At 40.3% G+C, this 25,353-nt stretch overlaps 1 protein-coding gene across 3 annotated transcripts in view; it reads right to left on the minus strand.

The window, feature by feature from the left end:
• Nucleotides 1-25,353, minus strand: part of LOC148338014 (leucine-rich repeat and immunoglobulin-like domain-containing nogo receptor-interacting protein 2) — a 125,872-nt gene that overhangs the window by 53,453 nt on the left and 47,066 nt on the right. Inside the window, exon 3 of one of the 3 annotated variants that reach the window (XR_015842967.1) lies at nucleotides 23,680-23,828. The exons of the other annotated variants lie outside the window; for them this stretch is intronic. The gene's annotated coding sequence lies outside the window, so the exon portion shown is untranslated. Of the gene's footprint in view, nucleotides 1-23,679; nucleotides 23,829-25,353 lie in introns of those variants that run through there. 3 annotated transcript variants of the gene reach the window in all.

The following is a 25,353-nucleotide window of genomic DNA, read 5'->3' on the forward strand; positions in this document are numbered from 1 at the left end:
GTGCTTTTCCACCTCCCGGGCACTCAAAGTGCTTCACACTGAGTCAGTCGTCATTCACTTACTGATGATGCGGCATGAGGAGAAATTATTGGGGTGTAGGATCTCGCTCAAGGACACTTCAACATGGTCACAGGAGCAGGGTGTCGAACCCACAACATCTAGTTGGAAGACGGACCACTCTATTAATGAAACACGCTGCCTCCAAGTCCAAGAAAGTTCACGTCACACTCAGGCACATCACTACGTGCCATGATTAATGCGACTGCTCCTCAAAAAGGTTATTGATTAAAAAAAAAAAAAAAAAACGACAGCGGAAAAAAAAAAAGTCCACAGCACGTTTAAACATGGGAACATGCACATTTTACGTGTGTGTGTGCGTGTGTCTCAAGTCTCAAGGCAAAGCGCATATAAAAGCATGAGACATTTCTAGGAGACATTTAAGATGGGGGAAAAAAAAAAAGTCATGTCCGCACTTTAAAACCAATACAATGGTCACCATGGCAACAGAGGACTTCAACGTTCTCTCTGCAACAAGCAGGCGTAGAACAAGCGCCAAGGATGGAGTTCTTTCATTAAGGTTTAAGTGGGATGCCGTTGATATTTATTGTGCGTGTAGGTGAGTGTGGGTGTGTGTGAGAGTGCCGGTGCGTGTGTGTGCGTGTGTAGGTGTGCGTGTGTGCATGCGTGTGCGAGTGCTTGCTGCGCCACTAACCCATTCAAGGTGGCTAACTAGAGTGCAGAAAGTATTTATCTTCCAATTTTAAAGTAACAAGCTTTTTGTGAAAATGCTAAGAGTGTGGAATAATAATAAAGAAACAACACTTACCTGCATCAGGGGGAAGCGCAAAAGGGAAAAAAAAAGAGAAGCAAAACAAATTAATGAATTTTTCACACCCTGCAATAGTGACATGACTTCAATCAACAATAACACATGGGTGTCTTATTGACACGGTGAAAAACATGTTTGCATGTTAATTTGAAAATTCAGCCCCTGAAGCCAGAGTCACTTATTAGCATGAAATTTGGTAGGTATGTTTATCATGAGAAGGCAGAGAAAAAAAAGTTGCAGGGAGCCATGCCTGAAAAGACAGAGTCTCTCGTTGTGGTTAAAGCAACCTTTGTAGGAGCATTTTTAATATTCATGGGGAATCACAAATTGAGCCCCCAAAGGTAGCAATGTGAAAGCTCGGAGTAGAGCCACAAAAAAATCTCAAGGGATCATTCCGGAAAAGACACAGGAAGCCTTCCAATTTGCCATTATTGTAGAATTGTGGCCATTCATGCTAATTTGAATATTCACAACCCAAAGAGTTTGACCCAGCATCATGAAGTTTGGTAGGCATGTTTATCCTGAGAAAACCCACAAAATAAGTCTCATGAGTCCATGCGCAAAAATACACAGCAAGTCAGCCATTTTGGTTTGAAGTGTATATAATTTATGTCAGACATTATACAGTAAGTCTCCCGTTGTGGTTTAAAGAACCATTAAGAGAGCATAAGAGGACATCATGTTTTATAATTAGAATAATATGAATATATATAAATGTAGCTGCCAAAGCCTGTTTCACTGTGCAATGCAAAGTCTGTCACAAAAATGTTGCAGGGAAACCATTGTGCTAACCAGTCGTCCACCGTGCCGCCCCTCACGGTAATTATACTAACGTAAATAAATAAATAAATAAATCAGTCAACATAGATCGGCAAAGAAGTCACTAAGATCATGGCACACAGTATTCTACCCCTATCCTCCAGAAATCAATTTTTCAAAGCATGCTGGATGCACTTGAATGTTGGGAGCATGCAAGTGGCAACCATCAGGCATCACACGCTAGAAGAGTGTCAAGTGATTGCTGGGCACACAAATTGTCTTTGGTCTTTAAAAATGTCTCAGAGAATATCGACGGCACATGTCTGCATTCCCCACCCCTCCGCCCTCTGCCTCGCTCGCACACTTGACAAGTTTTTCCTTCTCCACCGGCTTTATCGCCTTGTGCTTGAGCGTGTTCATGTGAGGAAGGGCCCCTAGTGGAAAATTCCATTAGCTCGCTTGGAGATGCCAACGGGAGATTCACACTCGGCAGATGGAAAATCTCTCGTAGAGCCATGGCCAAACGTGTAGACTGATTTGCTTTGCGGAGCATCAGGGAGTAGATTACATTCAAAATCAACAGTATACTTGCTCGTTTGCTGACCATCGATTGAGAAAGTGTGACTAGTTTGGCAAGGACAAGAGAACTTGTACTAATCTCAAGCATGATGCACTTACAAAATACTAAATGAATATATTGCAGTGTTTGCCAACCTTGATTGAGCCAAGGTGCATATTTTGCATTCAATCAGCACACACCAAACTAAATACAGCACTGCAAACCAAAACTGTACAATATATTAAAATAATCATAATACCGTCTCAATTTCCTCACATATTTACTGACATCTGGGGATTAGCCGCAATGGCCAGATGCGTACATCAATAATACTTGCAACATTTTTACTGGCCTATTGGGTTTTTTTTTTTAAAGCTTTGTGGGCTATGACTATGCGGATGCTCTGATTTTATTAGAAAAAAAAATAACCAAAATCTATGGCATGCTAACAAGAGGCCAAATTACTACTGTGGTGCAACAAAGCTAACCTAACAAGACTATCGCTATGTGCCTTTAGCTAAAAAGTATCTATTTTGTATTTTTTGCTTTTTGGATGACAGTAATAGTAATTAAAGACATTTAAATGCGATCTTCAAAGGAGAGAATGTCATCAAACGACATCACCCTGCTTAAAGAGTCAGCAGAGGAAGCTAATTGCTAACCTCCTGTTCTCCCTTTACGACTTCCCGGTTCTTCTCCCCGACATCTGCCATCAAGGGGCCGGGCAATAATGGCTCCTTAACCGGCTAATGCCGTACGAGCGCTGCTAATTAGCAATAACAGAGAAGTCACTGGAGTCGCCATGGAGAAAAGGGACTGGGGGAAGCGCATATTAACGTGTTCATTAACACGCCTTTCACCTCATTCTGCTTTCTGATTAGCACCTCTTCATTCGCCAGATCGGTTGAGCTACATTCCCCTCCAAAATTCCTGGAATAGTGACGCCAAGTCTTTTGTTTTTCTGGAGACAAAAGCGGCTCGGATAATGGATGGATGGATGATAATTGGGTTTGTTTGGAGGGAGGAATTATTCCCTTTGGTCTCCTCTTCAGATCTTAAAAATACATACTCTATAAGGTTTAACAGTGAAGATTGATTTGTGGGCCCCGATTCTGAGCTGCATTGATATGTGGGGTGGATCCCATTTTATTTCATATTAAGAAATATGACAACAACATGCATCAAAACCTCTCAATCATTGTATTAATAAATGTGGGGAGGAGCTGTCACATACAAACACACTATCGTTGGTGGAAGTGCCACCGTCACAGCGACACCTCGTCTGCAAGTGGAGATCTTCTTGCAGTTCCTCACAAACATACTTTGCTGGTGCTAAGCTCTTATATGGATTCAGCGGGTCTGTTATGCTTCCTCAGTGTAGACTGCACGCCTGTCCTACGCTGAATTTAAAAGGAATGAGAGGAGCCGCTTCAGTTGGCTTCGGTTCACGTGTTGATTTTGGGGCATCACCCTGTTGAATGATGAAGGATTTCCCAATCAGTTTAGCTCTATCTTTATCTCAACAGGCAGGCTAAATTTAAGCTCGATACCGTTTCAGTCTAGGGCTTGATTACTGGATTGTCTGGAACTTTAGTACACCAAACAGTTGTATTGGCTCCAGCCCATTTTGCAATAGTCTCTCAGCTTCACAATTGCTTTTTTTTTTTTCACAAGGGCCCCATAAATGACCCTAGGACTAAATTCATATAAAGTTCCCCGTGGGCCAAACATAAAATGGTCCTGTTTTAATTCCTTGAGTGGGAATAAGACAAAAGCCACATTCCAAGCGATAGAGCTAGAAACGTTTAGCTCTTCATTGGGAGTAAAAGGTAGGACTAGACCATTACGGAAAAAATCCTAATCAGGATTATTTACATTGAAATTGATTCGCTGCCTCGTGTTTGTGCCAACATTGAAGCATTAATAAACCCTTATGTCATAATCATATTTATTTTATATTATGTTATAAGTCTTGGGACTGACTGGGCTAACCTGGTACCTTGAGGATTTAATTCTGTGCTGTCATGTGGAAGTGTGCGTTGGTACGACAAATAAAAGGTCATTTGATTAGTGTAGCCTTCACTTTGGAGGAAAGCAAAATTCCTTGAAACATTGCAACTTTAAATATAAATTGAAGGGAAACTACATTAGCAAGTAAGTAAAATAAAACAAATACAGACTGTTCCTGCGCATTTTGGCTTTTTAGGGCCTGTGTGCTGTCGAGCATGAATGGAGTACCCACTTGCAATTGTAATCGCTTTATATAACGAATTTTTCACACATGGGCAATAATTTTTGCCTTTGAAATAGTGTTACCTTACCTGTGTTTCCACAGCTTTTGTGTGTGAATATTATTTGAAAGAAAATCACTAACGAAGTCGATGCCAATTTGCTTTCTGCATTTGAATGGGAGGTAATTTTAGAATCATTTCTCGTAATGTTTTAAAAACGAAGCATGTTTTGTATTTAATTACACAAGGTGTGTATTTTTTGTTGTTGTTGTGTGTTTATCTTTACAGTAAATGCCAACTAGGGTGTCATTAAACAGTCTAAAGCGCACTCAGGGCGGCAGAATCACATACGCTACATGTTTGCTACGCAAGCAACATTGTGCATTTAGGGTGCTTTTGGGAACCGCTCTGTTCGGCACTTTATTTTTTAATTTTTTTTAAATTAGACCGTTTCAAAGATTGGAAGAAGACAAAATCAATATTAAAATGCGAATAATCATCCAGCCCAAGTAAAAGGTTCCAAATGGGCATGTTTGAACAAAAGGTGCCATGTTCTAAGTAAGCTGTGCATCTGCCCCTGCTGTGAATACCTTGACGTGAAAGTTGACCTCTCCACAGAGAGAAGAAGGCAAAAAGACTCCCTCCGTAACATGTCAGATGAATAACAACCTTAAAAACTAGTTTGAGATAAAAGAACCATCCATTCATCTGTACCGCTTCTCCTCACAAGGGTTGCGGGGGGGGGGAGTGCTGGAGCCTATCCCAGCTGTCTTCGAGCAGTAGGCGGGGTGCACCCAGGAGTGGTTGCCAGCCAATCGCAGGGCACAGATAAAAGAATCAACAAATGTAAATAAGAGACAGAATGAACTTTATCAGTTATTAACCGTGCATTATGTAGCAGTGGCTTACAATAAAAATAATAATAAATATATTTTCGGCCTGCTATTCTTCCAGAGTTGAGAATTGTTGGGGTGGTACTTGATGTAAAAAGTTTGGGACTCACTGGCCAAACTGTTCCAATACTTTTGAAAGGGAGTGTATACTGGCCATGGGCTGGCCAAGTAGCATGTTGTGCTTTATGGCTTTGCAGTTAAGCACATCAGGGGGAAACAATTACACATTAACTCAAAGTAGAGTCCATTATTTATTCATTGTGCACATATAGTTAAGGGTTTTGGCCATAACCCGAAGCTGTAGGGGTGCCATTATGAAGTCTGGCAGTCAGAATTGGGTGATAAGCGTGAACGCCTTTGCTAATTTTGTTTCTTTGTTGATGTTACATTTAACAAGCCGTCCGAGTGTACTCTTATTAAGAGCGTGAGTTGTGCATGCACTATACAGTCATATATCAAAAAGCAACTTATTGGTTTGCGCCCGGTGTGATGCGCAAGCTGCTTATCGACTCATAAAGCCAAGAAAATAATAATTGCATGGGCTTTATCTTGGTGACCTTTTGAAGGCTTCGCGGGGAAAAGGAGCCCTTTCTTTAGCAGCCAATAATGAATTGAATTTTGCCTATGAAATAACACAAAAGAGTCTCCACAAGAGGCAAAACTACACCGACTAAATCATTTAATTTTTGCGCATTGACTATCAAGCACTATTCAGCCAATCACAAGCCAACTAGTTCTTGCACTTTTCAAATATCTTCAAACATGTAGCGTAGAATGTCGAGCATTTAGAAGGAAATCTCTGAATTCACTTAACAGTGCCTCTCAGGAACAGCAACAACTGGAGAAAACCCCTTTTGTGAAATTAGAGAGGTTCGATGAGGTTGCTCTCTGAAGCATTGCACTTGTTCAGCCTGAACAAGGATGTGCTCCGCACTTGGATGCCTCCCGTTTGGACTTGTAGGACTTGAGCATCAACAAAATCTCTGCCGGGCGTGACGAGTGGGAGAGATGCAGCGTCACACTCTCATCTCTGCTCCAGCCGACAAGATGACAAACAAGGATTTGCACTTTAATTGCCCGCAATTAAACCAGGAGACGCTTGTGACGTGTTTGGATGGGCGCGATGCTAAATGAGAGAGCTTTCGCCTTTCAATACGACACTTGTAGAAGTGAAGAATACAGCTGCGTCCAAATTCACCATTCAGGCGGAACAGAAACAAACTAGCAGAGATTAGTGTAGTTGCCAACAAGTATGCTCAAGTCAATTTACTGACACTACTAGATGAAAAATATAAAAGGTGTGTGCAAATTCAGAGAGTGCCCAAAATATCACTTCAAGTATTTATAAATTTTTACTTTTAATGAACATAAAAAAATGAAGGCAAGCTCTTGTTTACATCAATCAAGCATCTGGATTTGCGCTGCTCTCGCAAATGTGCAAAATGCAAATTGGGCAAACCCAGAAATTAAAAAAAAAAAACAATCAATTTGTTGTTGACGCTCTAATGAGGTGGTTTTTCAGATGTCAGAAGTGGACGTATATTGCAAAAGTGTAATCGATTTTTTGCATTTCGACTAGGCATGTGCCCTCGCCCATCTTCAAAGGTTGAGTTCTCCAGCTTTCCTTGGGCAAGAAACTTCACCAACGTTGCTTCCAGTGTCACGCATACTGGTGTACGACTGGGCGTGAATGTTCGGTGGTCGGTGCACACTGACAGGCATGCTTCTGCTTGCCTGCCCCAGGACAGCTGTACTTAGTTTACCTCCAGCAGATCATGAATGTGTGAGTGCATGAATAATGTGTCCATTGGGAAGCGTCTTTGACTGTACAGAAGAGCCCCATATATAAAAAAAAATACTCAATAAAAGCAAGCTTTTTACACTCTTTAAAGTAATGCAAAATTTAACAAAAAGTTTACATAAGTTAATATAACAGCGTAAATGTAGCACCTTAATTAAGGCAGTCAAAAACATTTATTTAGAATCGATTATCCTAGCGATTATTCCATCGATTAGGCAAGTAATCCACCACACAACCAAGTTTGCTGTTTTTTTGTTTTTTTTTTTCCGGTAAAATGTTTGACAGTGATAAGCTCGCAAACCGAGTTGGTCGACTATTTACAATAAATATTTATCGATATAAAAGGTTTAAAGAAATCACATCGTAGTCATCACAAATGCTCGCGGGGAGCCTCTGCATGTCTGTGTTGACAAACTGTTCTTCTCATACATGTGCTCAGGAAAATCTGTTTCTCGGGTGAAACAAGCCAGCCAGCAACATTGATGTTTAACTTAGCCTCGTAAAGTCCAATTTTTCTTGAAAAGTGAATTTTTAATCATAGTCTGGCATCATCCGCCATTGTAAATCAAGGTTTAATGCACATTGAGCTAAACCAATTAAAAACTAAACGTAGCAGCTGAGCCTATGCAAGGACGGAGAAACTCACTCGTTCCCGGGCCTACTAGAATACGCCGAGCGATTTCAACAACGGTGTGGGTTGTCGACACCCAAAAACAACATGAAGCAGCATGGCCAAGATGAAATTAATACAAAAGACCGCTGGAAATAAATTATTACCAATTCATGTTGTAAATGTAGGTCTGTGCTTCTGATAGAGTTTGGGCCCGCAGAGAAGGCTTTGAAATGCCTGACAATACACAACTGGTGCTATGCAAAATAGAAATAAACAAAACTAGAAGAAAAAAAATCTTGAAAAAAAAAAAAGTTCACAGTTTACTGTTACATATGGCTAAGTGCCCAATGGTGTCATACGGTTTCTGTGTTTGCTTCTTGCAAGATATTCATTATAAAAAAAGCTCCTTGCACAGTACAACTCGAAATACTCCGGAGCCAAATCAATGTAAACGTTTTAAAAAGGTCACTGTCTCTCTCAAACAGGCACTGATTGTGTCATAGGATTAGAGAGGTAGTGATGCACCTTTCTCCAGTTATTAATTACAATTAGAAATAAACAAAAATATAATTGAAAATTAACAGCTGAAAAAAATGCATGGCACGCACGGTCACCGATAGGCAACGTGTGCAACACAATGCTCAGTTTATGATGAATGCAACAGCTCTAATCATGGCAGCTGCCACCTTGCATAAAAGAAATAAATGCAACAACTAGAAATAATCCACTGCAGCAAAAATCCAAGGCATGCTTGGGCCATACACAAATTATTCATGGTAATACTACTAAATAAAATAATTAACACACTTTACATAGTGTATACTACAAAGTCGCAATTATGCAATAAGTATCAACTTGCTTAACATACTGGAAATAAATAAGGAAATAATCCACAGTTTAAAACAAAAACTCACATGCACTGGGGTATGAATACCACGAAAATGTGTCAAGTTATTGTCATGCATGTTACTGATTACCAACATCTTTTTTACATAATAGAAATAAACAAAACGACTAAATTTATCAACTGTGTTAGAAAAAAAAAATCCTACTCAAAGGCACCCTCGGTCATGTACGCCCATGCAATTTACTGGTCATATGATGGTCCACAATCTACAATAATAATAAAAATATCACTGAATTTACCGTCCACTATGTACTCATTCAAGTGGCCACGCAGACTCAGTGTCATATGATTAATTTGTATAAAAACGGCCCCCCCTGTCCCGTTATTAAATTTGAATGAGGCTTCTCCTGGGAAGTGACGTGACATTACGGATGGAATAATAATGTCTGAATGCATAATTAAAAATAAAGTTAACTTCTTCTCCCCACCCCCCTGGTCTCTTTAATCCGCTCAAATCTGAATGATAAATCAGCCAAAGTGTCATCTTCATTCTGCGCCATCTCAGCTGCATCGCTCAAGTCCTTCATCAGGCTCATCGTTCTGCGTTTCTATGCATAAATTTAAGCGCCTATGAATATTGGGGATTCCTGATGAAGAGCTGAGGGAAATATTGTACTTTGCATTAGGTTGATTCATATACACAACGGATAATATTTATGAAGGGCCAGCGCACAGTTTGTACTGATACGACCAAAGCTACTACTGTGATCCAAGAATTATGTAACGCAGTATTTATAGCGAGAAAAGTCAGAGGTTGCAAGAATGAGAGTTAACTTGATTCTTGTGTCAGACGCTATAATTTCCCATTCAAAGCCGTCCTTTTTCATCTGTCATGTGTCATACCCGCCTGCCAATTGCTCTCATGTTACGAAAGCAGATTAAGTTTAAGGATACAGACTATTAAATCACATTAAATAGGCTTGTGTGTTAAGTGTCTCCGTGTCTGCATGTATGTTTGTACTCCCTATGGACTTAAAATACATAGAAAATTAAAAAAATGACGGGGATTCATTTAAAAATACAAAAGAATAAGAAAAATAATGGATAGGTTAAGAAAGGAAGGGCAGAAGCAAAATTTAGGCGATTAAGCCCTCCTGCAATCATTGTGTACGGTGCAGGCATACAAAATAAACTATTGTATTTATTCACAACTCATTCAGCAACTGAAGATTTGGTCTTTTTTTTTTGAGTGAGGATGATACAAATTTTGGGAAAAAAATCGCTAAAGATATTGATATCGAGTAAGGGAATTCACCATTTACATGTAAATCGTACCTTATACTGCAAATAATGAATAACACTGTCAAACTATTTATTTATTTATTTTTTCTATTTTTAAACCGAGATGGAAATAAACTTTTCTAAATATTTATTTTTTGCACTGAAGCTGCTCTCATTTTTTTCTCGTTGCAAATTGAATTTAATATAATGATATATTCAGTAATATTTATGAATTAACGGGTTAGTTTCAGCATCATTTTTTATCTGAAATGTCATAGCTATAAATAACAACACATGGTAAAATCCATATTGTTTAAGCTTTTTAAGGTCAGACATAACAACAAAATTAAATTATCTCAGAAACCTGTTGTGCGTGGAAAAAAATTCAAGGCATTTTTCAGTCAAAAATATGTATAGGGACACATAAAGACAGCTCTGATTAAAATGTTTCTTTTATTTCCATTTTAAAAGTGGGCATGTTTTTTTTTGTAACAATCCTACTAATTGATTATAATGTTTTTTCAATTGAACAAGCTTCATCTATTTCTGTGACAAGGTGTCAAGAGTTGAAAATTATTTATTATTTAACGTGGCACAAACCCCTTCCGGTGGAACAACTCGTGCATGTGCACACGTGGCGTGGACTTTGTTGACGGTGGATCAGTTCTAGTCACTCTGTTTATGTCTATTGTGTGAGGCGATGATCGGAAACAACCCGAAGGAGATTGATTTTGAAGGCAGATGTTCAACTTCCTCTCTTGTTTTCAATTGTGTACCTAATGAAGAGGTCAACTGGAAGGAAGTGAAGTGAGGTCTGCGTGCAAATCACATGCAAGTCTGTCAATCAAAGCCTTTTATTGCACACATGACGGCGCTTTACAAAACAGGTCTCGCCATAATTGTCCGCCTACTCCTCGTGCGGGTAAGCAAACCTGCGAAAGGTTAGATTGTGAAATACGGACTCTGCCGAGTGGATTTATGCAGAATGCATTGCTGCTGCTGCATAATGCATGCAGCCCGCCCGCTTTAAGAAATGCAAATCATGCGGCAAGTTGATGGAATCCATTCAAGTTGATGGACTTCATCCAGCAGCAGCAGCAGCAGTGTGCCCATGAAATATTTGTGATTCTTCAAATGTTATTGATGCGGCAAAAGTAAAAGAGAGAGCGAGGGAGACAGTGAGGGACAAAGGAGGGGTGAGGAGGTAATGAAAGTAGAAAGTTGGCCTCATACTGTATGATGCCAGATGTTTGCACCTTTCCGGCCACTTCTGCTGCCGCCTTTAAATACGGAATTAAAGCAGTGTGGCGGAACTCGCCAACCAATTTTTTAAACGCCAAAATAAACTTTTTACAGCCGCTTGTCAAGATAATCCGCAATGTGGACCGTTATATGTTTACATCGATACGCGTATGCAAAGAATAATCGGAGTCATGCAAGCATAGAACACACAACGTAGTATTGAGTTAAATTTGCCTTGATGGATTCGCTGCTTCGTTTACAACAGACAAAGTTGTTTTTGTTGAGTCATCCGCACCGACGAAAACAAACATCAGCGCTGGATTAGGGAGGCCATCCGCAAGTGAGACACGAAGACCATCAACAGGGACGAGGGAGCCTCTATCACCTGGAGCAGCATCTTAAAGGAGTGAACGGACAGCGGGGGGCGTGACCTACTAGTCAGAATTGACAGGTGGGTCACGCCTTCATCGAACATCAGAATATCATAAAGACGAGTCACAAGACACCATCATGTGACTCTCAGAAGAAGGCACAAGACTGTCGCCAAAACGTGTCAGCAAATGCATAGTACTCTTAATTTCAAAGAAAATTCTAAGAAAAATGGCGCTCGGGAATCAAATTCAAATGCCAAAAGAAATCTCCTTGGCGTTTCACTTCAAGGGAAAAAAAACTCAAAATTCCACCAAAGTCATGTTTGGAACATGACTTCAAAAGACAACAGAAATACAAATGCTCGGATTTCAATTCTAATGAAAATATATTCTGAACTCCTACCTGCCTTTCTGTTCTCATTGATTACCTTCATACCACCACTGGTTCTTGTCTTTGAGCTTAGCCGCATTCCTTCCATCCTTCATTATCACCTACAACCTTCCTCACATTAATCCAACCTACATTCAATATTTCAAACCAGTGACCCTCCTCCCTCATTTTTTCCATCCTTGGTTCCTTTCACACGCTTCCTTCCTTTCATACCATCCTTAGTCCGAGCCATCCTTACCTTTCTTCCATCTGACCTTCCACCCTTCATTTCTTCCTGTCACACATCGGTTTCCTTCTCATCTCCTTTTCATTCAATAAAACTTCCATCCTACTGTTCTAACCATCCTTCTTCTCTGCCTCCAACTGATGCGCACTTCTTCCCCTACCTAGCGTCTTTGTTTTCTTCCTTCCATCCTTTTCTTTTTTTCTTGCTTCCTTTCACATAATCCTTGTTTCCTCTCCATCTTCTTTCAGTTGAACTTACCTTCCATCATTACATTTTTTCCTGCCATCCTTTCGCCCTACATATGCCCTCCATCCTTCCTTGCGTACCATCTGTCCGCAATTTCATCTTTGCTTCCTTCATTTCATACCATCCTAAGTTCCTTCCTTTTTTTTCTTAGCTCACTTCCTCCCTCATTCCCAGCCTTTCTCCTTCATTCTTTTATTCCTTCCTTTTATACCGTCCAATTGTCCTACTTTCCATCCGTTATTTCTTCCAGCGCTTCATAGATACTGTTTCCTTCCTTCCATCCAACCTAGACTACAACCTTTCTTGTTGATTACCTCCCTTCTGCCTTCTATTAAAAAAAAGATCCTCTTGAAATGTCAAGGAATATATGCTCAGAATTCAAGCTACAATGCAAACCACTCATGCTGAGGTACAACTGATTCCAGGGTCTCCTTTGATGTATTGCATTCACTCACAGATCCATAATCGTTCTAGAACAGTCCAATCTGTTCTTATAATGGAGCCGCGCAGCAGTGTGCAGTCAAGATTCACAAGTGTGCAGATATTTTGGCCGGCGAAGACGAAGAAAATGAGGAGAAGGGGGAAGGATGCAATGTGAATCGAAAGCGCGTGACAGCTCCCTCATTTGGAGCTGGGCCACGACTCCTGGTGGACTCTTTACCTCGCTGAGAAAAGAGGCTCAAAGAAGCCAATCGATTGCAATTTAGGCCAACTTGTCACTTCCTCCCTCATCTCCAACTCGCCCCGCTCGCATCCCGGGAGGCCGTACGCCGTTCCGATAGGACAACAAAAAAAATCAAGCGGAGTGGGGACGAGAGGATTTATGGCCATCGCGATGGGACGCCGCTGCTGATAAACACGTCCAAAAACCAGACTCTGTTACTCCTGTCATTTGGCCTTTAACCACAGCAGATAGAGTCCGAGGTCTGACGTTTGCAATCAATCCGTTGCTTATCGGCCATAAAGTCAGCTGTTATTAATGCAGTGGCCCCGAATGACATCACTACATCATCTTAAAATGATTCACCAACAACAGCGTAGTAGTCCACTTGCAGCGGGGACAAAATGTGTAATGAAAGGAGTAGGAGTCTCCAAAATGATAGTTTATGTAAAAATAGTATTATGTAACAAAATTTACAAATAAATAGATTAAATAAAACAGTGTCATGGTCTGGTTCTGTCGTTCTAGGTTTTAGAATTTAGTTTCAATTATTTTCCTTGTGTTCCTTTTGTGTATCGGTCTTGTCATGCTCATTGTGTCCAACTGTGTTCGATCACCCAATCCCTTGGGATGGCCAATCAGCTTCCTCCAACCCTTTGTGTCTTGTCTAGGTGTTCCTTGTTGTCTTGTCAATTTGTTAGCATTTAGTTCCCTGGTTCCTTTCAGTCCTTGTCGGTTCATTGTCTACTGTTGTGTGTCCATGTCAGTTGTCCTCCAGTCTGAGCCACCTCTTGTGGCTTTTTTTTCCGTGTTATTTTGTACTTGAGTATTTTTTGTTTATCCAAGTACCTTGTTTGCCTTCTGTTTTGTTCTTTTGGATATAAAAACAATTTTTTTTTTAACTCCTGCCATGCTTCCCTGCGTTTGGGTCCTCCACCATGCAGACAAACAGGAAATGAAAAAGGAAACGGCCACCCTTGCCTCTTGTCTGGCATCCGGTACGCCCACTGGACTGGCCCCGATTGGGAGGCACTGATCCCGTCTGTCTAGACACCCTTCTACCAGCTCTGTTTTTGGTCTTTGGTTTCATTTGTCATGATCTGACTGCTGATTGAGTTTTTTTTATTTCAAATTAGTTTCGTGTTTTCCTTGTGTTACTTTGTACAGTATGTGTCTGTCTAGTTCTGTGATGGTCTCCACCTGTGTTCGTTTAACCAATCCGATGTGTTGACCAATCAGCTCCCTCTGTTGTTTCTATTAGTGGTGAGGTTTATTTCTTTGAGTTTAGATTTTTATTACGACTTTGTTGATTTTGTATGATATACTACCACAGTACCCTTGCTGTTGTTTTTGTTAATAAATATGGTTCAGTCCACTGCACTCCTGAATGATTTCATCTGCTTCCTTGCATTTGGGTCCGGAAACATGGCTCAACATGACACTTTCTCTCTTTTTAGACACAAACCTACTTTATCAAAATAAGATTATTCTTTGTATGTATTCAAACATAATTTAAACGCTTTTGATAATGTTGTTCATATATCAGAACAATATTCAACATTCTGTTTTTGTGGAACAGAAAAAAATAGAACGACTGTATGTAACAGGAAATAATTTAGCCAAAGGCTTTTTTAAAATTATGAGATAGTCTCCACGCTCTGGCAGCAAGACACTTCTCTGCCTGATCCACAAAAAGACATTCTTTGCGGATGTGGAGATTTATGGGAGTTTTTGAATAAATAAGGCAGCAACACGTTTTTGGTCTGAGCCACTAGCTTGCACGGCTGTTGAATCATAACAGTGACACTGTTTGTGATGCCATGGAGACGGCCGAAACGCATCGACAAATAGTCGTGTTCCCGTTATATATCAGATTTTCCGCACTTCTCAAACTAGATTATTTTGTTTATTAATTTATTTCTTTTTTTTTTAAAGATTTAAATTTGAAGTCAATTTATCTGCTCGGCTTAAGGTCCCCAAATCTTCTTGTTCCTGTACTAGAACATGTAGCACTTGCAATTAATATTTGCAATCTACTGCATGTACCGTCCCCCAACCACAACTATTACTTCCTCCGCTACCTGCCACATTTTCCACGTCAATGTTTTGCCATCAAAAGGAGGCTGTCAAGTCAGAGAAGACAAACAATGGTAATCAGGGTAGTCTAGAATGTAAACATCTCGTCGAGTTACGGATAAATCGAACGGCAGCTGGCGGAAACTGATATTCAAATATCATTATTGCATCTTCCCGGCTTAGCGAGCGGCAAATGTGCCAAGATGCTTTACCAATCTGTCACCGCCATTATCTTCACAGTCCGGCGAGAATGTCTTGATAATGAGCTTCCATCAATCATCTGTTACCTCCACACCACAGGCGAGGAGCCGGGGTGGTTGGGGGATTTGAGGTTATGTACGAAATATATATATTTTTAATTGAGTTGAGTTTTATTCATGCAGATTTATATAAGGGCGCATATTTTTATGAAGGCTATATGTCTCAATGGCACGTATGTTTTTTTTTCTCCCCTCAGTGCTCATTTTTTAGGTTAGGTGTGCATTAACACACATTTTTTGGGAGGCCGGATAGAATTTCCTGGTAAAGCTACAAATATAACATAGAAAGAGACATACTCAAAATAAATGCAATTTAAAAGTAGAATTGAACTATATAAAAGAAACAAATAAAAAAATAAATACATATGACAGATTCAAAAGAGTATCTAAAAAACAATAAATAAAAGCACAATAGATACATTTAAAAATGTTATAGGAATGAACCAAATACAATATACCTAAAAACAGCTGCATAAAGATGGACACACATTAAGTTAAAAAAATTAAAAGAAAGCTCGAAATGAATTTTAATAACGATAGAAGCTAATAAAACTGGTAAAATACAAATTAAATAGGAATAAACAAAATAAAAAAAATGTAAATCAAGTACAAAAAAATACTGAAATACAAAAATGTAAAATAATTGGAAATTAAATCATGATTATGATTAATATAAAGAAATAAAATCTAATTAAATAAAAATAGCATGTAATATAAAAAATGAAAAATCCCAAAAAGTTAAATGCAATACAATAACAGAGAATGGAAAGGAAATAAAGATGGCAAGTAATACATTTGATAAAATACATTTTGCAAAGAAAAAACAAATAATATAAAAACATATCATGAACAAATACATTAAATGATGTATAAAAAAAAGTATCATGGTAAAAAAGGTTGTATTTCAAATCTGGAAGTTTAACATGTTAGACGCTCTGTGTTTTAGAAGTATATGTCCTAGATTATTGTGACCAAATCATAATGCTTGATAACAAACTGTCTGAGACGTAAAGATAGGCCGCTTTGTAAAAAACAAAAAAAAAGAACAAAAAAAAGAACAAGAATAAACCTTTAAGTTCATGAAGTGTATCCGAATAAGAGCACAAGAAGAAAAGAGCAATAAAATATTGACGAGACTACAGAGCGAATGCACGCAGGAGCAACCCCACCCGACTGTCGCATGAAACAGTTTCACAATGCTGTAATATTAACTCCATGCAATCTTTGACACGCGAAGTTAGACAAAGCCCACCCACTGAAGTGAACGTGCTAAATAACTCCAAGATCAACACAAACAAGAATTATAGTGAAATAGAAAATAATCCAGAACAATTTGTGAAAAAAAGGAGGAAAAAATAATATGGCCAAGATGATGACATGACAGACGTTGGTTGCACGACATTTATGGACTTGTGACTTAGTGGACATGACATGTTGGTCACGTGACATGAGGGACACGACTTCAACATAATGGTGTAATAAACTTGTTGGCCGCATGGCATTATGAATGTGATGTGATTGACGTGACATGATGCACATGCTTGACATGAGATGAAATAGGATCATTTTCTAAAATTCATACTTTTACAGAGAACAAGAAGTTCTAGCCGAAAGGAGGAAGAAAAATCACAGAAGAATTGTAGGTGAAACAATTACTAGTATTTCAACACAATCATCGAAGTAAATTTTGTTTGGATGGATATCAAGGTTGATCTTCTCCTTTGGGTCATTACACAGTTATCCGTAGAGATGGGTGAGTAAATTATCAAGCATTGAGGCTTCCCTTCAAAATGTGTCCAAATAGATTCGGAGCTTTGATGCTTGAGTGAAAATAACATGAGGGACATTCTGGTCGATGAAAGATGTCAAAGCAACCTGCGTCACTAACGAGGCAAACATTGCCTCACTCTTGTCTTTCAGCAATAACAGGAAAATAAATATGATACCAAATCTGTGAAGTTTAAAAAGACTTTTTGTTCATTTAAATGAACAGAGTTGCCATGAGGATTTTGTTTCGGCGTGGAGAACTACAAGGGCGGAAACATTTTACAAGGACGAGGATGGACGAGGTTTGGAGGACGATTGAATTAGGAAGGAGGGACAATGACGGAAAGGTATAATGTGGCCTACATTATGCCCATCTCTGATGTTCACCATTTCTTAGAGCTATCGTTGTCAGGCTCCTAAACTCTTGTGTGAACGAAATGCCCAAATGGTAAATAAATTCTGCAGATACGGTGAAGTGCGTTTTCATGTAGACTGGACCAGACTCATTATTTGCATCTTGTGCATTGGTGACGAAGCCATCTTGAGCTGAAAACTGAATTGCACATGTGCCAAATCAAGCTTTCATTTTTTTATATGAGGGAAACATGTAATTACAGATTACATTAAATCTCAGATTTTATTTTTATTTCTCTTTTTTTTATTAATGTGCTGCACATATTTGCTGTGCGCCAAGCAAGTGACAGAGAGAACATTGGACATGGTCATTTGACTTAATGACTTGGAAGTTGCAGGACATGATGGACATGTTGGTCATGTGACATGATGGGCGTGTCACATGATTTGACATCATAGTAATGGCCCTTTTGGTCAAATAACATTTTAGACTTGTAACTTGTAGGACAGGTGGCATCAAGATATTATGGGGATGTTGGTCACATGACGTTATGGAAATGTGACACAATGGGCATGATGGCTAAGGTAATTGCAGGACATGAGCGTGATATGATAAAGATGTTGGTCGCAGGACATGATGGACATGACATGCTCGTCAGATGACATGATGGATTTGTGACTTCAGCTGGCCATGTTGATCATGACATATGACGGATGTGTACTACAGGCACCCTTGTTGAGATAATTGATTTGTAAAATTCCAGGCAGCCATTTTGGTCACATGACATGATGTAAACGATATGATGGACATAAGATCGCTGGCTACAATGTATGATGGCATGAGAGGTACGATGGTCACATGACTTAACGTATCCTGAGCAAAAGTCAACCAGTAGCTGAACAATTCCAGCCCTTGACAGCAGTCCCACCAATAGATAAGAAATTTGGTGAACATGTTCATCATAACAGCATGCTCCAAAAAAATCCTCAAGGACCGATGCCTTAACTAAAACAGGATGTCAGCCATGTTGATTTGACGCAGCCATTTTGGGGCAAACTCGACTGAAGCAATGCACCGAAGTGAGCCTCAATCAGACTCATGCACTGTGTTCTTGAAACAGGTGTGACACCAAATTGCAAGCCTTTGACGACACGGTATCATGTGGGATGAAAAGGGAGCCAATGATTGAGGATCATTTCAAGAATTTGTCAAGGGGTGCAAGGACTTTAATTGCTTTTCTAATTAATTCAAATGACCTCATCCTGGCTCTAATATGACACCTTTCCCTCAAGAAATATCTTTATTCTGATCAAATAATCCACTCCCTGACTTGCCAACATCATGTAGCGCTGCATCACATGGAAGCAAAAGTCACACAGCAGCGTGCGATGGCAATCACAAGGGTTCCAGTGAAAACGTCGCTTCGCTTTACATGAGCGCAGTGTGATTTTCTCCTTCTGTCGGAAATCAAACCAGACGTAGGCATTCCATTCTGTCAGTATTGACGGATGGTCCTTCAATTCATCACTGACGGATGCTCGTTTTGTTGATGGAAACACGCACTCAGTATATGCATATTCCGCAAAGAAGTTATTTCAGTCTGTGCTGCGAGCCACGAAAAATGACTGGACAACCCAAAAAGAATCACGAATCGTTTGGAACCGGAATCTTTGAAATTCAAATGACGTCCAATCCCTGGCTGTGGCTCCTACATTTCCCCAAAAATATGATGTCATAATGCTACATTATTATGTTCAATATGCTTATTTGCAGCCAAATTGCCTGTATTTCATTCTACAGTCTAGACTACAACCAGCGCGAGAAGACAACAGATAGTGAGGGAGATAGATGAAAACAAAATTGGCTTGCGGAAATTCTCATTGGCAGGTAACTTTAGAGAGTCACCAGACACATTGGCTGCTATTCAGAAAAGTTGATTTAGAACCCTGGGAATAACTCACAAGTGATGATAACTTGTAATACCGTGTATTTGTTTCTGTCGTGCCCCCCTCCTAAAAAAAAAAAAAACAGCGTATTGAAATAAATATGACGCACAAACCACTAACGAGCGTCAGCATGTGCGTGCGCTCATCGCGCCAATGCCGAGCTGTCGCCATGACCCTCTTTCTTCACGCTCTGCCAAGCGCCGCTGCTCCGGGCCTAACAGATGATACAGATGAAGTTGTTGTCGTTGTCTCATATCGCACGAAAGTCTCAAAAATACTAAAATAAAATCAGCATCATGGATATATCACAATATCATAGTTTTACTTTTTGTGGGCGGATCTGGAACTTAACTCCTGTGATGTCAAGGGCATCACTGTCAAATGCCAAGCATTTGATCAAATACAAAAAATAAAACACACAACGCATCTTTAGCTATGAGTGTTGGGTTTAAACGGGCCCATTAAGCCGTGGGTGGGCTTTTATTTGCTTTGTCACTCGCAGAGTTTTACTTGGCTCCTCGCAGTGAAATGGCCAGTTCAACCCGCACGTCGCTGTTGGTAATTTGACGGGGGTTTTACACTTCCATTTGGAGCGGGGTGCAAACATTATCAGTGTTTGCTATTCAAAGCCGCTTGCTGTTAATCCTGTCAACAATTCTCTCAGTGCATTGCCAAAATGTGCAAAGATAAACGAGTTGGCTCCATCAACGAAGCGAGAGGTCAAATATGTGCGCATGTCGTCACGCAAAGAAAAACTTTACATGTAAAACCCAAAAAGTAAAGCCTTTTTGTTTACATTCTTGCATACAGGAGGGAGTCATTAACAGCTTCACTTTAGCGGTTGTATAACGACTAATTCTTTTGAACTGAATCAATGCTTAAGTAGCAGGTTCGCAATGTAATTAAGTGCACAGCTTACAAGAAGCAAACTGCGGTCAAGATGAATAGATTTTAACTTCATGATGATGAGCCGATTAATTCCTCTTGTGCGCGTGCGTGCGTATGCCTGATAGTGTGCGGGTGATTGTGTATTTGTGTGCGCGCTAGTGTGTCGCCCTGAATTGTTTGGCAATTTTATTTTTTTTTTCAAACAATTACTAAATCTTTGTTTTTTTGTTGCCGTTTGTAGAATATTTTTGAGGCGTGGACTAAATATTTAATGTATATATTAAGCACAGTAAAGAAGATTAGATAACTGATAGTTCCAACCAAGCAATTTGATTGGACAAAAGTCCCCCCCTATGACTGCTGGTTTACATTACAGAAGCACTGACTTTTTACTGTACATATAATTCTGCCTGAGTGTTCTAAACCATTAATTTGGCCTACATCACCGGTCAGTGCTTATCATTAATGTGGGTTGTTAAAAGAATGATGGCAAGGACACAAACATCCAGGTGTACTGATGTGATTCAGTGATACATTAATGACACGTTACACGTACAAAGAGGAGTGGACATACGTAATATACTGTCAGGATTTGCCAAGTAGTGGACTAATCGTCCAACTCTGTGTGAAACAAACTCCATTTGTTTATTTCTTTTTGTCAGTGTTAAAAAGTTTGGCTCGTTAGCATGATGTGTTAGTGGCTAACTCCCTGGCTAATACCACTGTTTCCTGGACTATTTGCTTAGGCGGAGCCAAATCAGTTTAAAGGGGACGTCAAACCACGAAAAATCTTTACAAGACTATATTCTATGCAGCCTCTAAACAAGCCATTCTGATAAATATTATGAATATTTATATTATTTGTGGAACATGAATTAAGCAACCCATTTTTCATCCCATCTCACGGGGCGGCAATTTTGACACTGTTGACTGGAAATGGGGACAAAATGTTGATTTGTTGTTTCCTGGTCCCTGAGCAACTGTGATGTCATTTTCAGTCGACATAAAGTGGCAAAATGACCACCCCCCCTCACATGGTTTGCAGCTTCACTCCTATTCCACAAACGGAATATTAATCAAAATTCTGTGTTTGGACTTGTGGAGGTGCTTAAAACATATTGTCAAGACATTTTTGGGATTGACATCCCCTTTCAATGAACTAAGTAGAATTTGTTTTTGCTTACTTTTATTGTTGCATACAAGGCCACAGATAAGTAAATTAAATAAAAATAAAAACCAAAACTGTCAGCAAAAAGTTGAAGCGCATCATTCAAACCGCAAATGATAAAGATGAGTTTTCTCTGTGAGTGTCGGTTGGCATTTTTTTTTTTTTTTTTTTGTAGTTTTGTTTAAATTTCTGTTATGGTCCGTTCCGTCATGTCATGCTTTTGTTTATGTTTTGCTCAACGGGCGAGGGGGCGTTCCCTTCCAGCGCGTGTCGTGTTGGCCGGAGAGACGCGCCGACCAGCCACGCACCTGTTTCTCGTGACTCCTTGATCACCTCGCCGCTGGAGAGACGCGCCACCTGTCCCGCACCTGTTTCTCGTTGACTCATTCAATTACTGCCACTATTTAAGCCTACTTCACGGACTACTCGTCGTCGGTGCACTGCCCTATTTCCCGACATCACTGCCCTTGCTTTGGTTTTTCGTCATGCCACTGTTACTCTTGCTCTCGTTCATGCTCATAGCTCATAGCTCACAGCTCACAGCTCAGGTTATTTGTCACTGTCCCTGTTTCATAGTCAAGTTTAGTTCTGTCAGTCACGTTTTGTTCATCCGTTGTTATTTTGCACTTTGTTACGTTTGTTTTCCCTAGCACGCTGTTTGCCCTGTTATTTCATTAATTAAACTCCCTTTAAGTTACCTTTGCCTAGCTTCCCTGCATTCTGGGCCCTCCTCCACCCACAGAGCTTAACAATTTAAATGTTAATACTATCTAATAAGATTAAACGCAGTTGACATGTATTCACACTTTTGGAAAAAAAGGAGGACAAGATTTAAGCTTTCTAGTGATGGGTCCAGCAACACTGAGGCGCCGTTGCACGCGCCGAGCTTCCAGGGCAAACCCCGTGTCGGTGCGCGTACCGCTTTAAGAAAGTCACGTGACCACTACCAGAATCGTGTCGACACAGCGGTCGCGCGCCAAACTGTGTTCATAAGGAAGCGCATCTGTCAACAGGATGGACGCTCAAAACAAGCATCGAGTTATTGGCGCGTTACTTTGCATTAAATATCCGCAAGATGGAAGACGTCACTGTTGATGCGCACTCAGAGGTGCAGCGCTATATGTCAGCAGGACACGTTGCACGTACGGAAGACCCGCTCTTATACTGGAAGTCCATGGAGGCAACGTTCCCTCACCTATTTATATTAGCCACACAGGCGTTGTGCACACCGGCCTCTTCAGTGCCTTGTGAGAGGATCTTCTCAAAGGCGGGGGAAATTGCCTCAAAAAAAGAAATAGACTGAATAACAAAACGCTGGAGAAACAAATTTTTTTTTAAATAAAAATCTTTAATTACAATGAGTCCATTGTCATTCACAACACTTTTACTTGGGCATTCAGACAGATGTTCTCTTAATTTATCAACTGCGTCTCGAATAGCAAAGATTTTTCTTATGAAATTGCGTGTATGTAAAAATAATGTGAAAGCAAATACCTAATCAGAATCAGAGTCAGAAATCCCTTTGTCATTGTACTCAAGTGTGCAACGAGATCAGAGAGCTCCCCTCTCCAGTGCAATACAACAATAATTCAGATAAATACATAAATTAGATAAATAAGAGAATAGTTAGTGCAATGGGAAATAATACTGAATAGGATATATAAAAACACATCACGTTGCTGTTCTGCAAAGTAAGGGTGGTCGTGTGTGTGTGTGAGAGTTTAGAATGGAGATGGCTCTTGGAAAGAAACTGTTTCTCAGTCTATTGGTCCTTGATTTGATGCACCTGTAGCGCCTGCCAGAGGGCAACAGGTCAAACAGGTGTGAGTTCGGGTGGGTATTGTCTTTGACGATATTGAGAACCCTGCTGAGGCACCGGGCGGTGTAGATGTCCGACAGTGAGGGGAGAGGGCAGCCAATAATCCTTTGCGCTGTTTTGACCGTCCTCTGGAGCCTCACTCTGTCCGCCTCAGTGCAGCCGCTGTACCAGGTGGAGACACAGTACGTCAGCAGGCTCTCGATGGACGAGTGGTAGAAGGCCAGCAGCAGCTTCCTGTCCAGGTTGAATTTCCTGAGGACTCTCAGGAAGTGCAGACGCTGGTGGACCTTCTTTACCACTGCTGTGGTGTTGTGTGTCCAAGAAAGGTCATCGGAGATCTGTACTCCCAGGAACTTGAACGTGTGGACCCTCTCCACACAAGCGCCTTCGATGCTGAGGGGGGGAGGCACCGTCTTGTTCCTCCTGAAGTCGATGACAATCTCCTTTGTTTTTGCAATGTTGAGTTGCAGTCTGTTGTCCTCCAAGCCGTCAGTCTCTGGACCTCCTCTCTGTAGGCTGTCTCGTCACCTTCCGAGATCAGACCGACCACTGTCGTGTCGTCAGCAAACTTGACGATGGTGTTGTTACCGTGGGCCGGGCTGCAGTAATTAGTGCGATGGAAAGTAATACGAAATAGGATATATAAAAACACATCACGTCGCTAATCAATGGAATTGGATAAAATTAGTTTGACAGATCAGTGTCAGGTGACCCTGTCAAATGTTTCCTGCATGTCCACCAGGTGTCAGTATTCAGCAACACAGTGTCTATACGTTGTGTCACTGTGTTGAAACGATACAGGATGCCTCATCTACCCATCACTACATTTTTCACTAGCAAGCTCAGTTTCTCTATTTTTTGATCAGGAAACTTAAATGTTGTCATTTTTTTAATCTAATCATTTTGGAGCAATTAGGAAATAAGTAACAACTTGAAAAACGTGTTAAAGACCCATGCGGGCCAGTAAAATGTCCGAAATACAACCAGTTGGGTTTGTGTAATCAATCGGCACAGTATTTTTATTTTGAGGAGGTAATCACATGAGCTGACGTTTGATGACAATAAATCTAAACTATTGTGTAAAACACTTTTATACTTCGACAGGTTGAAGTGGACAAGGGTAGTCATGAGCATTTGCATTTTGGTGGTGCTGGGTCGCCGTTTAAGACAACAGAACTGACAATTTGAGCAATATTACCTCGCTTGCCTCCCTTTTGTGACGTAGACAGCTAAAACCGGGAAAAAATAAGCCAAGCTCCAAAAGGGGGCATGCCATTTTGTTGGAAATCTCGTCAGAAAAAAACAAAACAAAACAACTGAAATCACTACAGAGTCTTGGAGCCTTTTAGTACTGATGTAATTTTTACATGCAAACCTATTAAAGTGACATTGTAACATCAGTTAAGTGTCCCTTAATGAAGTAAATAGATTGTCTCATGCTTGGTGAAATCATGTAATCGGGTCTGCACATATAATCTTACCTGTTTAAACCTATTCTTCACTGGGCTACAAATACTTGGGACTCCATCAATCTAGTCAGACGTGTTTGTGTTTAAGTCCATCGTTCTTCTCCTGCCACCCGGATGAAATTCCCCGCTAGTTTCCCCACACATCAATGTAAAGCTGGCTGTCACCGCCATAAACAAATGGCGGCAACCAACGCGAGCAGAAGCAAGATAAATAAACTAAAATATGGCTATGTCAGCAGCCGCATTAACGGGCGCACACGTCTGGAGCAGGTAGGATGCATTATCCGTGTATGAATCATTCAGCTACACATTAAAGCACGCCTCGGTCTCCAACGCAGGCCCTCGCCTGCTTATCTCCATTTTCTGGTTGTTTTGCATATACGTGCTCGTAAACCACCCACACAATATATATACACACACGCACAACACTATTTCATTAAATGAATTTACAACAAATTCCAGTTTCCTCATGATCAACTTAACAAGCTTCATTAGGTCCAAGCGCTATAAAAAGTAGCATATCTGTAATAATTCATGAAACAGTGGAATTCTCTCAGGTCAAACGCATGAGGAATGGAAACAGTGGAATGCAAATAATCTGTTCTGTGGTCAAACTGGCACCATCTTTCTAAAATAAGTAAAAACACAAATAAAT

Source organism: Idiotropiscis lumnitzeri, chromosome 4 (assembly GCF_059441095.1).
Source record: "Idiotropiscis lumnitzeri isolate Australia: NSW breed Sydney's pygmy pipehorse chromosome 4, RoL_Ilum_1.0, whole genome shotgun sequence".
Taxonomy (NCBI): domain Eukaryota; kingdom Metazoa; phylum Chordata; class Actinopteri; order Syngnathiformes; family Syngnathidae; genus Idiotropiscis; species Idiotropiscis lumnitzeri.